Below are 19,493 nucleotides of genomic sequence, written 5' to 3' on the forward strand. Positions count from 1 at the left end.
GTTTTCTTTCCCTCTCACAGTCAACAGTGTGTTTGTAATCCTGTTTGCACATACACTGTCAGGCAAAGCTAAGAAGACAGCAAGCCAGGGTATACACACACACACACACGCACACGCACGCACACACACACACACACACACACACACACACACACACACAGCTGCTTATGCAAGCTGCAAGGTAAGCAGTGTACTTTAAGCTAAAATTGCCTCAGCTATACACTTCCAAAAAGTTGGCAAGAGCATGGTGTTCAAGAAAGGAAAAGGAGAGAACAGAGAGAGAGATGCATGGACAAGGATCAAGGAGGGCGAAGGAGAAAGAGGGGCGAGAGGACAGGGCTGGGGGTAACTCAACAAATTGGATATCAAATTAGATTATGAGGTTGGACATGTCTTTTTGTGCACTCAGGCCTTCTTGCTTTGTCTCCTTCTCTATCCGTTTCTCCCCCTGTCACACCTGACTAAGAGACAATAATGTGAGAGGAACATGTGCATTTGGCCACAGTGAAACACTTTATCCTTGGCCACCTTCCACTTTGCCCACAAATAGACATACACACAAATACATGCACATACAAAGGGCACACAAACTGCTGGCGGTGTCAGCTACACTGACAAAAAAAAGAACAGCGATCGACTTGCAACGTCATCTCTTACCACCATTCTGTTAACGCTCTCTTTTTATTTGTCGCCACTCTGTAGTACAAGGTGTAGCGGGTGGCAGTGTGCCTGACCTAACAAATCAAACTCATAAAAGATATATTGCCACTCCAAAACATACAAAATAAAAAAATCAAAATGATTTAGACATTTCTCGATGCAAGGGTTCTGCTGCAAATACTTCAGTCAAGTGAGTGGGTGGTAGTTGTGGGGGCTCATTGTAGAAAACTCGGCTGCAACAACAAACACAACATAACAGCCTTTTTTTTGTTCCTGTCACTCATGCTCTTTCGGGTTGCTGTTTCTCTTCACAAAGGCAGAGCTCAGTGGTAGATTGTAGGTTTTATAAGCAGATGTAAACACACAACAAGATCTCACTGAGTGCAACAAAAACAAAAGTGTGCTTGAGTGAAACTAGCAGCCTAACTGTCAGGTTTGGATCAACTGGTTGACATTGAACAAAACATGCAACAGAGAAAACTGCCCCAAAGCAGCCACACATATACAATGTCAAACAAAACTTTGAATGTTATTTAAGGTAGCCACCAGAGTGAGACAAGGCAAAGAGAGATCAGGGCTGCAGTGAAAACAGAAATCTTTGGAATAGTGGAATCAATGGGGCTGAACAGAGCAAAGTTAAGGTCGATAGCTACGCATCTGTATTCTCTGAAGGAGCCCTCTAACAGGGCTCTAAAGCAGGGTTTATCAAGCTTTACTGGACCATGACCCCAGTTTTAGTACCCATAATTCTCCTAATTACAGCAATTAACTGTGAAATTGCATAATTTGATATCATTTTTTTCAAGAGACTTATATAGAAAGAAGCTCTGCATTGCTGAAAAAAAGATCAAGCATTTCAAACTCACTTTTTATTCTAAATATTTTAAACAAGCAACCACATTTTGGGTTCCAAATGTGGTTGCTTGTTCCCAACCCCAAAGTTGAAAAGGACTTTTCTATTTAAGTTTAAATACTCCCTCGTCATCACAAAATCCTTTGAAAATACTGGGAGCTCCTTATTAGATACTTTTTCACACGTTTGTACCATTTCATACAGAAGTTGCCTTTTGATCCCTAATACATGCAGTGAAAGGGCCTTGGATGCTACAGCCAATTGGCAAGTACCTCCTTAAACGACGGTTAACCAACAACACTGTCCCCATGGGATGGAGCTGCTTGCTGTGTCTCAACATGGCCTTGCGTTCATCATCAGACGCCAACCCACAAGTGGGGCAAATACAATGCAACATCCCCACTGGGATGAGGGTAGAATGGTTCATACTCAATCACCCAAGACAATGACCTTCTAATGCTCTCAGGCATGAAGGATGGATTTTGAGTGTGGCACTTGTCACAGATACCCTCTTATCATTATACCATTGGGAGGAACTGGGTGGGCATGCAGATCACTCAGTGTCATAGTCAAAGTCAAGTCGGAGTTCATATCAAAGAGATCTGAGGGATCAGCCAGTAGAGATTGAAAGGCTCTTTGGAAAGATCCTCAAGAAAAAAGGAACCACTGGACTTACTGTACGTCTCCTGCTTATATTCTGCAGGAAACCAATCTCTCTCTCTCTCACTATAGCTGACACACACGCAATAAAATTAGAATTCAACTCAACGAAGCAATCCTTTATTTCATATCACCACTTCTGAGTGTCCCTCTCAGGATCGGAAGATCATTAAAAGGCAATCCCAGACTGGCCATCATGCCTATCGCACACTTAAGTGTACAACCTGCAAGAACGCTCCCTTGCACTCAGGAAATGTCTACAGAAAACCGCCTTGAGGACAGGAAGAAGACAGAAACATCAGAGGAAGTGAATGCATTAGCTAATCACTACTGGGATACTAAGGCTCCAAAAAGCCCTTCTGGCAAATAATCCGGTTTTGAAAAGCTTCAGCCAAAGAGCCCCAGATTCTGTTGACCAAAGGAGTGGTGAAAACTGGCTTTGCTGCCATGACCACACTTTAGGTACCCCCCAGCTGATGGTCGGTATAAGGAGGGACAGGAAAATGAGGACAAACGCTGACAGTCTCAACAGTGGATTTTCATCATATTGAAGAAGCTTTGCTTTACTAACAAAAGGAGGGACCAAGATTTTGTTGTCAATTTCGCACAAAGCCGCATTAAGTTATGTGTTTTGTCTATGAAAGCAAGTAGCAGTGGTGCATGTAGGGCAGGATCAGGGGTGCAGGCAACCCTATACTTCAGCTAACTGTGAAAACAGCCGACTCCACTCCAAGCAACGCCGCCATTTTGAAAACTACAGCTGTTCTTCGATCCCAGTGGTGCCGGTGCAAATCAGGTAGCAATGGTGACTTTTAAGCATAAACAGAGATTGCCATTGCAAAACTTTCCACACTGTAGCAAGTATGATACAAATGAGGTGCATCAAGTATTTTCAATCAAAATGCTTGACGTGAATGTTGTAAGTTGCCGGAGGCAAAGATGCTTTTACAGCAGTATTTCAAAGCCAGGCATTTTGGCTCCCACAAAAAGGTTCACTTTCTCTGCTAGAACTGTTTACTCAACAGAAACATTGATTAGTATGGGGAAACTACAAATAGGTCGATGTATCTGTCATGTTAAAGTAGATAAGGGAATCTAACAGAAGTTGTTAAGTAGCAATGTACATTACACAAGGGTGTACATTAGAGAAATCTCCCAGCATCTGTCAAGTTACTTTACAGAAAGCATGCGGTGTAGAAAGTCAGAGTTCTGGGATGGCTACATTGTTGTTAACTTAATTTATTCACCAGCTCTGCTTAATTAATATTTATACCTAAGAGGAATCGGTTCTTCCTCTCTGACCTGAAATGCAGACCGACTATTAAGACAACGTAAAATGTTTTGTCTAATCTCACTCTTGATTTGCCCTACTAAATAAATTCATGACGAAACAAGTGGTTTATGAAAGAAAACTAGTCCTTCCTGTGCTGCACCCTGGACCCAGATCTCCAAAACAAACCCCGTCTACTTTGCCTGCTCTTTTTTGATGTGGCTGCCAAGACAATCACAAAGCATGCAGTCACTAAGAGGAATAAAATGCGTTCCATGCCAAATAAGACACTCTTGAGGATGAAAGTAGCCTCACAGGTAGAAATGAAACATGACGGATATAAACAGACAAACACAATTGTTCTCCTGACGACACACTCTCCCCCAGTCCCATACACACACAAACACAGTGATTGAGCCAGGGAGACACAGAAGGGACTAGCCCAAATGAGCTGAATGTGAAAAATGAGTGTTGAGTGTAATCCCTGCAGAAGGCAAATAGACTGGGGAGGTTTTATATAGAAGCCATGCAGCAGAGCTGAAAGTGTCACCTCCTGCTGCGGCTTTGAAGACTGGGGTTGGAGTGCACAGAGCCAGATACTATAGAGTAAGACATGGAGAACCAGGGGCAAGCATCTGTTTTTTTGGCTTGGTTTATCCGTCTGTCTGCCTCAGTCTGTACATTTCTTTCCCCTTTCTGTCTTGTCCTATTTTCTTCTGTGTCTTTTTTCCGTATTGTTCTCTGTCTGACTGACTTTTCTTGCTATGAAGATAAGATGAATCTTTAATGATCCTCTGTGGAAACTTTTCCACAAGCAAACGTCATAGAATAAAGCATGGGGGGGAATATAAACATGAAAACACTGTACAAGGAATTGGGATTATACAAAGTTATCTGAGCTGTCAAATGAAAACCAAAAATGTTTTTCCAAAACTTTTCAGGCACTAAGAAAAGCAAACCACACATGATGCCATGCGGGGATGAAAGGGGTTAATAAGCCCAAGACGCTGGTTTGTCAAAAGAAATAAGAATATTTGGGTGTTGGAGTTTTTAAAAAATGGCAGCCAGAGGTAACTTATTGATAACTGAATTGCTGTTCCCATGAATTATGTAACATACACTTGCAAACTCAACTGTTTACCAACCCGGCCAAAGGATATCATAGTGGCAGAGGTCGAGTAGCCAATGTTAGTGAAGCCAGCTTTCTCTAGACAGAGTGCTCGTTTGTTACCATTTATAGAACACAGTTTTTATTTCACTGTCAGGTTTTGATTGATCACTTCCTCCGAACAGAGATGATTTCCTGTCAGAGGCCGAACCTGCCGACAGAATTTAATTTGGGGGAAAAAAAACGTTTAATACAGCTTCTCAGGCGCTCTTCCCTACTGCTGCTCCACTTCATGATTTAAGCTGATAAGACTAGTGTAAGCTAGTGGCTTGGCTCTCAAAATGGCAATTACGTTGGTGCTGAATGGAATGTCAATGTCAAAATAGTTGAACATTTTTTACATGCTAACATTTTAGGCCAATGACAGCCGCTTTGAAACTACACAGCTGAGCCTGTCAGCCCTTTTCATTAAGTAATATTTTGCTATTTTTTGCCTTATAAGTGGCATGCCTCTAAGAATAGCAACCCTCAAACACTTGCGTTGTCTAGTGTATAATAAGGGTTACAGCTTTACAGACATTTAATCATTTTACACGAAAACCTTGCCTTGTGTAACTTCAACAGATTAAACAGACTGTGATACAATCCATTGGTACTGTATTAATGTCTATCCTATGTGTCGATCACTCAGTCTCGCCCTCTCATCTCTTTATCTGCATTGCAACACTTTCTCCCTCCCGCTACCTCAAGCACATCAGCATCCATGTCTACCTCCCCCGCTGCCCCTTCTCCCTTCATCTCCCATGCTGTCATCCTCCACCCCATCCCACCATCAGCAGTTAGATCAAAGTACCAAGACATGGGGTATTTAACCCATCACTGGTCCTGCTGATAAGCACCTTCAAGAGGCGCGCTGACAGACTAACAGATGCTGTCTATACACACACACACACACACACACACACATTTACATGTCATGACTCAGTCATGACTCATGCTCAGCGAGACAGATGTGTAGCATGTATAACATATATCGTTGTTGAATATAATTTGATATATGTTAATTAATAACTCATTTATTTATTTTTTCCTCTTACATTAAAAAAACAGGATAAATATTTGTGTCTATCTTGCGCCATCTTTCGCTCGTTTCACCATCTGTTTTGTGAGAAATTCACGGCAATTAAAAAGCAGTAGCTATCATTACTGCTAAATGCTGAACCTATTACAATTAAAGCCATACTTAAAAAGTACTTTAAAACGAAACAGAGAAATCGAATATAGTGAAGGTTTTCCTTCTTAAATGTAACAACAGAGGGATGGTATTATACAAAAACATGTAATGGTAAATATTTAAACTTTTATGAATGCCTCCTGGTATACAGGAGGCAACCATACAAGATTTTCCATTCATTATAATAAATATGTTACATGATGGAAGATGCAAATAAATGGGAGAGACATTTATTTTACTTTAAATGTATATAAATGTACTGGAATTGTTCCACAAGGATGCTCATAGACACACACGCACACACACACACACACACACACACACACATGTGCACAAACACACACACACACGCAACATGGACGGCATTATGCAAGCTAGTCAAAAAGTACTGCAAAGATAAGTCACAAACTTCATTGCATTCATATTTTGCATATGTATGCGCATGCATGAATACACATCTCTGTCTTCTACACACTAAATAGTGAACCCCCCCCCCCCCCCCACACACACACACACACACACACACACACACACACACACACACGCTAAGAAGAACCTCTAAGCCTGCAAGGAGAGAGAGGAGAAGAGGACAGGTTATTGGCCTTTAAAACGCAGAAAGTGCTGATGCTTGCCATCGATTGATATCTTTCATCTGTTCGATGGGGCGAATGCATGCATAATCACAATTACAGATGGGTCTGATCTTTAATCTACAGCCGATTCATTTTTGTCGATGCCTTTCATTTATATTCATTAGCTCTTTGAACCTGAAACGGTAGATTTCCTTTCACACTGTTAAGGTCAGACGCTGCTTGCTGTCACATAACTTTTGGAACGCAGAGTTTCACTCCCTCTCTCTACAGCTCCGTCTTTATCTCCCTGTATATCTATCCATCCATCCATAAAACTATCCACATCTCGGGAAAGTTTCCTTGCTCTTTGATCGAGGATACAGGGCTGAACATCTAAACTAAACTTTGTGGGGGGAAAAAAAATAGCTGCCTCATCTGTTTTGACAAACTCTCATTGTGAACAGTCCTGCTAAAACATTTCTTCAGTTTCAAAGTGGTTTCATCATGAAATGGGTGCCTTCATAATATCCAAAGAGAGCAGAGGAGAGCCCATAAATTAGCACATTTATTACTCTTTCATCAGAGTTGCCAAAGTAAGCTACTGTTTAAAAGTGAAGGGAAGCAGATGAGTAACACTGAGGATTCAAACGTTTCCCAATGGGAGAAAAAAAAAGCTAAATGAGAGCCCTCGAGATGACGCCACTAAGTGACCTCAGCTTTTGCAAATGGTGTGTGAAAATACTTCACACAAAATAATTATTGTCTTGACAGATTTCTTATTAACCTTGCAATTTCAAGACACACAACAGGAACATGCCTGTGTTCCTTCTATATTTGTAATTTTAGCCTCTGGAATTTACAGTAAGAGTGACGTAGATATCATAAGAATCATGATCAACCCACCAAGCAATAACATATCTGACTTTTGATGCTGTCAAGTTGTGACGACTTGTATTGAGCACTGACAACTAGAGCAAGCTCTCTCCTGAGCACCGACTTGCAGGCCTGCCTTTCCTACCGTGGCCTTTAACCTCAAACTAACCTCAGACGTGCCATATTTTGAAGTGCTGTGATAAAACATGACAGGGTAGCAAAGGACTCCATTAAAAAACGCAATTACTGTAATGGGTATGGCAGGACGTTCAGTTTCTGTGTAAATGGAGGACTATTTTTCTCCTGACCTCTAACCCTGTCTCAAAGCCATCACGGTTCAAGTGCTATGTGCAGCTAATATTGACAGATCTGTTTGGCAGTGATGATTGGGCTATTGATGAGATGGTATGGGGGTTAATATGAGGAGAAAACTCCTCACAGCTATAAGCAATAACATCTGTACACAGAACTTCTCGCCAACTTGTGAAGGCTTGGCTTCATTTTTTTCAGAGGGCTTGTGTCCAGATGGTACAGATTGAGTTTTTATGATAAAAGAACAACTCTATTACTAAATTAAATGTCTCCTGTTAGAAAAAAAACAACAACAATATATATCATGATTGCATTTGAGTAATTTGCCCAGTGAGGTAACATGCTGGTTTAGAATGAAAATACATACAACAAAAAGGCTCATTCACAATCTCCAAAGATGTCTTCTACCATGCAAAACGTGCTTATTTAAGTTTAAGCTTTATGTCCCTCAACATGTTGACGTGTCAAACTGGTGACAGTGAAAAAAAAATGAAATCCAGGAAGGAGAACAGTCTAAATGAAGGACCCCATGTGCATTTTTCTTATTTAAAAAAAATTCCTTCGTCCATTTCCACAGCGAAACAGACATAATGATGGAAACCATCCACTGATAAAAAAAAACCATCATCAGTTTGACAGCTGGAAATATTATCTGTGATGGAGCAGCGTAGGCGAAATCACCTGAGACTTTGAGGATATTCTATTTTCACTGAGCCACTGAATCATAGAGATAAAAATCCAGGGATGAAACAGACTGGCGGAATTTCCATCTTTTTAAACTACATTTGTGGATGTCTATCCTCTCATCTTTTCTACCACCCCCATTTAAAACCAACTTCTGTCTGAACACTCATTACTCATGGAGAAGGCGAGAAACACGGACAAGAAGCTTGTTAGCTTGTTGCAAACAATTTGTTAGTTTCAGGTTTGCAAGATGTCAAATCCGTCTTTGTTAACAGATGTGAGAGCAGACTCAGCACATCACCAATTAGACGACATCAGCAGGGGGCCGGGTGCAACTTGTGGCAGGAGAAATTAATTACCACATCTAACCAAGCTGAACAATAGTCCATAATTTGAATCATCACTGTTCATGTCATCATGGTTCACTCACAAGTCATGCTATGTGAATGATTTGTCAGGATCTGCATCATGCAAATATTGTTCCTGTGAGTTGACAGCACCGGTGCTGAGATTCACCCTGTGAGGTTTGATTGTGACTATAATTACTGTTTTTCTGATTAATTTGTCAGTAAATTAGCCCTGACTATGTGACGAAAACATTGGCTGATTTTAATCATTTTACAACATTAACCTTCTGGTTGTTAACATCATGAATCTCTCTGGTTAGGCGACACAGAGGGGAAGAGTCAGTGATGTTTGCTTCCCGGGTCTTAATGAATCTCAGAGTCATACGTCCATATGTCACAAGAAGCCCGGCCGCTTCCTTGCATATCTTGGTGTGTCTGAGGATTTTACTGAACGACAGAGAGACATGTTTCCCAGCTTTCCACCTACAACTTTCAACTCCTTTATATCCACATATGGTTAGAGGTGTTGATGTTTTTTTTGTCATTTTGAGAAAGTCAAACGCACTTTATTTTTGAAAGGGATTACATGATATGATTGCTCAAGTTGACATGCATAACTCCCTCATGTAATTTAATAACTTGTCAAGTATTTTGACTATTTTTCATTGTGTCAGTAAAAGGACAAGGGCGTATTCCTGTGTTAATGTGTTTTGGATGAAGGGGAACAAAGAGTTGTTTTACCAGCTTTGTTTAATTGAACACTTTTTTAACAAAAATGTTTAGAGTCCTGCTAAAATAATTGGATAAAGAAATAATCACCTAAACAAAGTATCTAAACAGAAAAGAATGTGGGCAATATCCAGAATGGTGTGCATGTAGAACGTGTCGTGAATAAGCGTTCTTCTCAAGCCTCAAATGCACATTAGAGTTTTGACTTTACACTTTGCTTTGAGTTGAGTCCAATTGGATTTTTTGCTGTTATCACTTATGTGGCTCCCTTGGCCAAGAGGATTTTTAATCTCAATTGAGACTTATTTTTTTTTCCATGACCTTCGCTGACTTAGTCAGATATTCCCGCCAAATGAAAGAGAGAGATCGAAACGGAGACAGAGACAAAAAGAAACTTAAGTTAGTTCAGGGTAAAAGCACTCCAAGTCCTGGAAAGTCGATAGGGTTGCGTAACTCAATTTCCTCAGAGTCCAAGAGCATCATGAAGATAATGGATTTCTTGTCAGGGGAACAGGGGCTTGGTGGTGTGAGATGCCAGCTGTGCATACACACACACACACACACACACACACACACACACACACACACACACACACTATAGTGTAGTGCACAGGATTTATGTACAGAGCAGGACAACTAAAATGTTGACAGAGGAAAAGGATAGAAATTATTTTGAAGAAAAAATTAAGAGAGAGGGATACCAGCCAGAGATAAAAAAAAAAAAATGAATTGGACTGAGGAATGCATTTTTAGCTGGAGGATAAAAAGAGACCCAAAGGGAAATGAAATGAAAGTTGAAAGAGTGAAAGACAGTGTGAAAGAGAAGCAAATTGACCAAAGAAAGAATAGAAATAGGAGTGAGATTAAGTACTGAAAGGAAGAGAAAGAGGTGGAGGTAAAGAAAGGACAAATAATTGATTTAAATGACACCCTTAGGGACTGAGCAAGAGGAAGGAACGTTGAAGAGGCAGAGAAAAGAAAAAATGATATCAAAGTATTCAAAGGTTAGATAATTTAGCTTGAGGATCCAGCGACACAGAGGCATGTTGAACGAAAAAGAGAGAAAAACAAGAGAAGGACAGAACAAAATAGACAGACAGGGGGAAGGAAGGAAGGAAGGAGCAACGATAGAGAGTTTCACTGGAGGATTAAGACGAACCCTGAGGGCCATCCCAAAGGAAGTAAAGATGATCAGAGAGAAGCACTGACAGGTGGTGGAGATTTAAATTCTCATAAGTTTTACATGAATTTCCAGGGGTTTTTAAAGTAACAATGAGTTCACTTAGAAGTTTGTGCCCGCTAAAGAAAAATGTGTGAACCACCAGCAGCCACAACAGGCTTTATTTGCGTTGTAGCCCCGGCTTGCATCTTTGCCGGTTTCTCACCAGCAAGTGAATTACAGAGACTTTCCTCCTAAGAAAGAATACAGCATCAGTCAATTCAGCAAACCTTGGGCATTAAGATGCCGATACAACAGCCTCCACTCTTCTGGGAAGGTATACTGCAAGATTTTGGAAGCCTGGATGCAGGAATCTCATTTAACAACAAGATCATTAGAGAGGTATTGAGCGACAAGACCTGGCTCACACAGTCAAGGTTCAGGATGGGGTTGAGATCAGGACTCTATGCAGCCCAGTCGAGTTCTTCCACACTAAACCCCAAAAACTATTTCTTACTGGATCTCTCTTTGTGCACATGGGAATTGTTGTCCTGAAACAAGAAAGGGCATTCTCCAAACTTGCATGTCAGCTTGTAAAATACTTGATGTGTGGTAAAATATCTTCCTAAACCAGTTGCATATATATCATAGTTAGTCACTGGATAAATACTGTTTCTTACCACTGAAATAACATAACAAACTGGAAGTGCACATTGTTTCTTAGAACGGCATTGAAAACAGAATGCTGCGCGGATATAAAAGCCAATCATTTTTCACTTATAGAAACTATATGGATACAAAAATGATGCTGTATTGGAATGTATGTGTGGCCAGAAGGGGAATCATTTAATAAATCAAAAATCCATCCCACGTCTGCAGAAAGGGCCTTTTTAAAATTAGCGAATCTCACTCTAAAGTGATTCTAACATAAGTACTTCATTTGTGCACTGAAAAATGAACTTTCTGTAGGAGGTGGGAGTTTAGACAATTAAGAGTTAATAAGGGCTTAGCTAAAGATGTTGTTGCAGTAGGGATGAATCAATTACCTCTCTATATACACACACACACACACACACACACACACAAATACAGCAATACGGTTATAGCCTTGTAGTGTTTTCCTCTCACATATTCAAGTCCCTGCTCAACAGTGAACATGCATTTTCTCCGTGCTGTTTTTTTTTTTTTCTCTTTTCTTTAATGGTACATTTCCCTTTTGCACATCCATTGCCTCAGTCTACGACTTGAAGCGCACAGTGAGCAGCAAACTACAAAATGCTGTACAGTACATCAGCTGTTGGACCATGTGTGTCATCCATATGGGAATAAGGGAGGGAGAGAGACAGAGCAGAAAGAGAGGGGAGAGTGTGTCTCTGCCATGACAGTTCCATATAGGAGCTGTTAGATGTTGCTCATTCATGTATAACAATAAATACAGTACATATTCAGAAGGCTAAGATTACTCATGCACACGATGCACACACAAACACACATATACTGTTAAATATAATGACACTACAGACAGACGCTCAGCTGCACTTAACCTGTTAAAAACTGCATCATGCAGAAACTCATACGCCACTGCCTCCTTTAGATGCACGTGAATTACCTTCGCTACCACTGAGATTGATGTTGAAATTGATGTTGAAATTAGTTAACAAATCAATTTGTTAATTTAGAGAAAATTATCTATGAATCATTTAAGTCATTTATGAAGCAAACTAATGTAAAACACTCACTAGTTCCAGGTTATTCAAAAGCCCCTTTTGTATCATCAACCCATGTCTCATACGTAACTGTTTGCAAACCATTACCCCGTCGTGGAACTGTTTTTACCCTGCCAGAAGAGGCTAAATGAATGTTAATGATGCAACGCTGCTAATAAGCCACGATAGCCTCCTCTATTTTGGACTCTGCGACTCTCAGTCTCCTCAAAAGGTCAGCGCTGTCAAGACAGCTTGCTGTTGGTCAATGGTGCTGATATGTAAAAGTTCACCAAAGCTGAGCTCTACACGGAACGTGTGCACAGATTTGTTTTTCCTTCGTGAGCAGATGTTCTGATCATTGCATTTCATTGGGAACAAATTGATTTTGCCAATTGATTGGTGTTATCTTTCCTTTAAAATGATGGTGAGGTAAAACAAACAATTTGAAGATATCACCTTAGACCCTGGGAACTGAGATGCAATTTAAAGTTGGATAAAAGCATTCTCCAACAATTTCCCATTGTCATTGTCATTTTCTCCTTACCAAACAACCCCTCCACTTAACATGCAAGCCCACAATTCGGAAAAGTAAGTGTTGTTTCAGGAGGTAACTTAGGGGAGCTCAGGGCCTAATAGTATTGGCTGGACTTTGTTGATGGTAAGAACATCTTTTAAAGTTTAAACTTGCAGGATCAGGTAACTGTAGTCTGACCTCCACTTTACAGGCGTGTTGAGTGTTTTGGCAGACTGGGCAAGAGCCTTGTCACTTTCGATGGAAAGGTCTTGTAGGAAGCAGGATTTTGCTGGGGAAAAAAACATCTTCCAGTCTTGTCTAGCTTGAGGTTGCGATGGTGGGCAGATTTCCAGCTACAGATATAAAGGAGCGCAGAGAAAAAGAAGAGAGTCACAGCCATGCCAGCAGCAGGTGTTGTGCGATGTGATCATTGATGGTAGAGCCTAGTTCAGAGGGTGCACTGTGAAACAAAGTGCTAACTCAAAGTGCAAACCATTGGCAGATCTCCACATCCCGAGGCCAGCACAGGTGAAAAAGAGCATCTGGCCGTCGACATTTCAAAGGCATGAAGGATGGAGAGGAAAAAAGGTGATGTGTAAAGACCTACCAAGAGAGTGCTTTGGAGAGGAAAAAAATACATTTACTATGCTTTAGTTTTACACGCCACATGGGGCACTGATGGAGTGATTGTAGCTGATTGAAGGCAGCTGGTATACAGCCAGATGTAAGGTAAAGGAGCATTTGATGATGGTAGGCACCAAGGGGGAATGCTGATGAGAACTAATGGTCAGGAAAGTCTGAGATGAAAAGACTAAAGGGCAGAAATAAAATGAAATGAACATCGTTGTGGGGAGTTGTAGATATGTACAGCAGGTGTCACATCAAGGTTATTAACAAGGAGACTATCTTCCTATTTAATGTCAGAGCTGTCTCGCAAAAAATGATTCATGCAAGAAATGTTGGCTGTGAGCATTATAGTGCTATGTACTATCAAATTCAGGGTCGCAAAACACAGAGTTGCTTCTCTATTGTAACATGTGAGGAAAGGCTACATCTCAAGCCAACACCAAAACACACTAGATTGATAAATAGTTCTACAGGTAAGACGAAAAATATGTATTTTCCATTTTGGGGTGGACTGTCTTTTTAAGATGTATCCTCTGGGCATCATGAATATATTCACGAAATGTCATAACATTTTCATGGAATTTTATCCATGAATGCAATTTAATTGCAATTCCTTTGATTGTTGCTTGTATATTTCATAGAGGCTGATGTTGCTCTTGATATTGATATTGCTGATCTTCACTACAGCCATGCCGCTTGCATGAACTACCACAAGCACTTTATAGGGTTCTCCACTTGTTTACACATATCCCCGTATTCCACCCTTACTCACAACCAGGCTAAGAGTAATGCATTTCAAGATCATTTGGTCTAACATCTATAGTCTCTACTGTCCTTATATTATTGTCTCTCCCTTTCCCTTTGTCTCCCTCTCTTTCCTTTCTACTCTACCACTCTGGTTACTTTTTTTCTCTTTCCAATAAATCCAATTTCTACTCCTGAGCTCTGCCTTCTTTTCTGAGTGATTTAAGTTCAAACCCACCCTCTCTGTTCCCTGTGGGCCCTTTACAGAATCATATTAGTGACATTACTGAGCAAGGCCACATAGGGATGATGTTAGTGGAATGGGCTTGGAGTGAATAAATAACGTGTGTGTGTGTGTGTGTGTGTGTGTGTGTGTGTGTGTGTGTGTGTGTGTGTGTGTGTGTGTGTGTGTGTGTGTGCGTGCGTTGTATGGCTGCCTCTGTGTTTTATAATTTCCATGTGAAGACTAATAACCTGCACCAACATTGTCACAATTGAGGTTTCCAGTAAACCAAGTAAAAATTCAAGATTAAAAGGCAGGCATCTTGCCAAAAAGGCATGTAAAAGGAAGGTGGATGGTTCAAATTCATGAGAAAAGAACTCTGCAAAAGTTCCACTTCGCACAATGACTGCTGTGAAAGTACCATTACTGAGGTTAATTAACCTCAAACTGTTCCAATGGTTCTACACAATGGCCAGAAGTAAATGAGTGCAGCTCTGCTGGCCAAGTCCCAGGTGTCTGTGTAAAATGTTGGTGTGAAGGAAAATAAGGGCAATATAGAATTAGCAACATCGAAATAGAGCAGTACAGTATAGTGCATTCACAAAATACATCAAGTAAATACATTGAAATAAACATTCCTGTATGATAAATAATACGGATGGATGGATGGATGGATGGATAGATATCGGGCCCTGAAAATCCCTTATTGTTCCGGCTCGAATCTATATAGATGTGAAACTGCACCTCAGACCAAATCAGCTTGCCCTCCCATCCGAACGTCGCCATGGAGAAATTACACGGAAAATACCAGCTTTATCATATAGCAGCCATGAGAGAAAGAACCATCAATCAGATCCTGATGACAGCTGAGTAATTTAAACTGCAGCACGCCTCAGGCTCACGCGTGTGCATCTGTGGTTGTGTGTATGTACACGTGTGTATGAGTGCACAGCATGTGAGAGCATGCTCCTCATCTGTGTGTCTACTCTCCTGCGTGTGCGTGTGTGTGTGTGTGTGTGTGTGTGTGTGTGTCTGTGAGCGTACAGGTCTACTACCGCTCAGCCCCACAGCCACTGGCAGGTAATGAGAGCTTTATGTGTTTTCATTACTTTGTGCCAGACAACAGAATCACACTGAGGTCTTTTGGCAGAGACAGAGGTTGGAGGAACGCAGTCAAATCAGATTAAGGAGCTGAGATATATGGTACCACAGGTGAGCGGGTATACTGACTGAACTAACAAACCCCTGCTCTGGGGAGCAACACACACAAACACTCACATACCTGCATCACAGAGTGGAAAAGCATGACTACAGCTGTGTGTGCATACAAACACAAACACAGCACATAGAGCACAAACAATGTCTGATGTGCTGAAGAATGTACATCGAATGAATGTGTGTGTTTGGACATATTAGGGAAACCCCTTTATATTTAAAACACAAACTACCATTCGAAAGAGTGAAACATATTTGATCTGTAATGATCTGTCCAAATTTGAATTTTGAGACAATCACAGATTGATTAATGAGGCTATTTTCTGTCTTTGAAAACATTAAACTGCCTTACAGTGTTGTTGCCACAACAACAGTGTTAATTAGGCTAAGTGGGTTGTGTTTGACATAACAAACTATGCCTTAGAGCTCATTTGTCTCTCCATGATTCTTAAGTGGCAGCCCTAGTACACATAGAGAACATGCATTAACGCATTACTTGCAAATACCATCCAATGCTCTGTGTACCACTTCATCACGCACTAGAAAGCAGATTGTGATGTGTGAGTGTGCATTTAAAAATACATGAAGATTTTATGGCGCACAAATCTGGCACATCTGACTCAGTTTTTGGCTCCATGGCAACCCCCGTTTCCTTGAATAAAAATGATCCCAATGAACAATGCCACGCGGCAAAATATACACATTTCTAACTTGGTATAAAAGAGGGGACTGATTTTAGATCTGTACTCAGTGTCGAGAGAGAAAAGGTTGGATTGGTTCATCCCCAGCAAAATTGCAAACTAAGTCGATTGAACCGACGAGGCAGCTAGCTCCGGTGTTTAAACCTCAGTCAGTCTGAGAAAATGAGCCTACTTCTCACTTGATTTATTATCTCAGCAAACATTGTAAACATGAGTTTATGCGCTCAATTGCTAGTTTCAAGTCTTCTTCAATACAGCATGATGTTCATTCAGTTTATTATGGTCCCACTTAGAGTAAAATAGATGATAAAGCAGGTTGTGCTTGAGGGCGTGGCTAGCTTGTGATTGACAGGTCACTACCACGGCGTTGTCCAGTCTGGGTGTCGTATGTGTTTTTGTTTTATAACTTTACCCATTTCACTGTGTGTTTTCAGTGCATGAAAGTTAATAGTAATATTTTCCTGTGTGCTGTATGACTCCACAACTGACAGAGACAAACGGAGGAAGAAGATAGTCTAAAAGGAAAATAAAAGAAACGACTAGAGTTCCTTATTCTATCGCTCTGTATTTCAGTACAGTGTGTAGTGACTGGAGATGACTGCAAACAGAAAGAAACACTCCAGCAATGGAAACAACTCAACAAACGTATCGCATTTGTAGCTTTATACACGCAAACAAATAGTGCATGCGTCTTTGAAAGGATAGTCTCCCATGTAGCGTCAATGAGTCAGACTGAGAGCAAAGCCTGACAGATATTGTATTAAGTCAATAACGGGGAGAGAGAAAAAGCAAGAAAAACTAAACAAAGAGAGAGAAAAATGGAGGTTTAAGGAGAGAGAGGAGCCACTGTGGATAGAGAAAGTGACAGATTTGGAGAGAAGATAGCAGGGTAAGAGAAGGTAAGTGCCTTGAGACAGTATAATATTTAATGTCCCTGCCTCTGGACTCACATATATCCCTGATGAGTTTGGCCTGAATCCCACCATCTTCATCTGATTTTTTTGCCACAGGCTCAGTACAAAAAAAAAAGAAAAAAGAAAAAGAAATATCAAGGATTGAACTTGTCTCTCTTCTTTGCAATAAGAAAAGATGAAGGCTTGCTCAGGGTTAGTTATGTTAGTTGCTGAGTTATTAGCAGTAAATTATGGATGTGGGACTGCATGAGAGACTGGAAATTGGTCTAATAGAGGAGCATCGAAAAGATGAAAGAAGTGATGAGCAGTGGTGGCAGAACAAGCTGTGGCGTTATTGCGAGGAATGAAAAAAATTAAAGTACAGCTGATATAGCTTCGGTATTAAAACTTAAACTTAATGGCTAAATGTTTTGGCTGCAATATCTTTTACAGATGCATGAATATTCAACAACAAGGTAAACACTCCAAGAGTTCGAATTGGCCAGTATTTTGAAGAAACAACTGCAACCTCAGTACCTGTTGTGTGCAAGTCAAGAGTATTCTAAAAAACAATCAAATACTTATTCATTCAATAGAAGTAAGATCATTCCTCATATAGATAAACACGGTGTTTAACTGTTTAAGGTTGTGGGCAAAAAGACATTTGTCACCTTTTTTTATAATGTAAGTCTTGTGTGTCTTGCTCAGTGATTCATTGCTTTGATTAGATCTTGGTTTCCCTACAATACATTATACTTTTAACTGCTTCAGATACTTTTACACTTTTGACACCTGGGGCCTAGATGTATAAACAATGAACAATTGGTAATATATGCACACAAACTATATGCATATGCCATTTCCCACACATAAAGTGGTAACTTGAAAGAAGACAGTTTTTCCGTTGATCATACTGACATTAAATAATGATGATTGAGATGTCCCCACAATGATGGTTTACATGTGATGAATTATTAGTATGGGCAGAACAGTGTGTGTGTAACAGTCGCATGTAATGACGGTTGCCATTTTGCTGCTGGAGAACCTTCCTGGACATATTTGTGATTTAATGTTCTCCTTCTCATAATGTCAAATAAACTAAACCATGATGTACAAATAGTGTTCACTAACTTTTTATATAAGAGTAAGTTATTTGGAACAGTACAATATTAGGAAACCAAACGCAACACAAACATTTCTGAAAGAATATTCTTGCATCGTGTCAGACTTCATCTCCATCTCTTTCTCTTTCTGCCCGTCTCTCCCTCTCAGCAATCAGGTCAGTCACGGTGTCTCGCCAGCGCGCATGTGCTCCCACAAATCCTGCTCTCACACGACTTGCAACCTGACAACGCAAGAAAAGCAGCATGGGACTCAGAGAGACGAGGAGGCTAAAGGGGGAATTCAGAAAAAAAGGAAAATGTGCGGCATTGCTTGCCGTCTTCGAGGACGACCGAGGCACAGGAAAGAAACACTGGAAAAGAAAGATGGAGGGAAAAATAAATGAGAAACATAAGTAAACAGAGAGAGGCTTGTTGGCGAAGCATCATCCTCCTGAGAAAATCTATTTTCGCTGCCTGACGAGCATGTTCTTTCACAGCAATGTGCGTCAGTGCAGGGGAAACACAGAGAATGCAGAGTGAATCAGCGCCATCTCTCCCTCTAAGTCTCTCCCTTTCGCCATCTCCCTCCTTCTCTCACCACACATTCGTTTCCCCACGGATGCCATGTCGCTGACTTGAAGAGAAGAGCATTTGCATTTCTCTTCCCCTGTGTCTCCGAACTCACATGCCGATTCACGTGATAGTGAGTGCGTCTGTCTGTGTGCCAGTGTGTATGCAAGTGTGAATATGCATGCAGATACAGTATACGTACCTGCATACAAGCAAGTCATGTTCGCACATTAGCACGTGCCTGTTTGGGCTTTCATCACTTCTTGTGAAAATGCAGGGAGCATGTGTGCGCGTTTTTGTATTTTGACACATATTGTGTATCGTCAAGAAGGGACGCTCAGTAAGACATGGAGCTTACAGCAGAGAGAAACAGAGCAGGGATCTTGTCAAAAGGGTGTATTCTAGCGGAGAGCCTCAAGGCAGAGATGAAGCATGTTTGGCACATCTTTCCACCATGTGCAATTTGACATAAGTATCTTGAGTGACAGTAAGCAAGAGGTTTGAGGTTTGCAGTTGCCCCTATGAATCCCTGTGGACGGGCTGATAAGATCTAAAGTGGTTAAGTGAGTGAGATACTTTCAGTACAAACTGCTATGTTCTATTATCCTTTAGTTTATTATTTGGAGCAGATTATCAAGTTCTCAAAGTTGAATAAAACAGTCCAGGTGTAACAATAATGAATGCATCCTACACACATAAAGATGGCTGAGTCGGAGCCTCCAGAACAACTTCGATG

Source organism: Cebidichthys violaceus, unplaced genomic scaffold (genome assembly GCF_023349555.1).
Source record: "Cebidichthys violaceus isolate CVI_PGR_0920_01 unplaced genomic scaffold, fCebVio1.0.p SCAF_20, whole genome shotgun sequence".
Lineage (NCBI taxonomy): Eukaryota > Metazoa > Chordata > Actinopteri > Perciformes > Stichaeidae > Cebidichthys > Cebidichthys violaceus.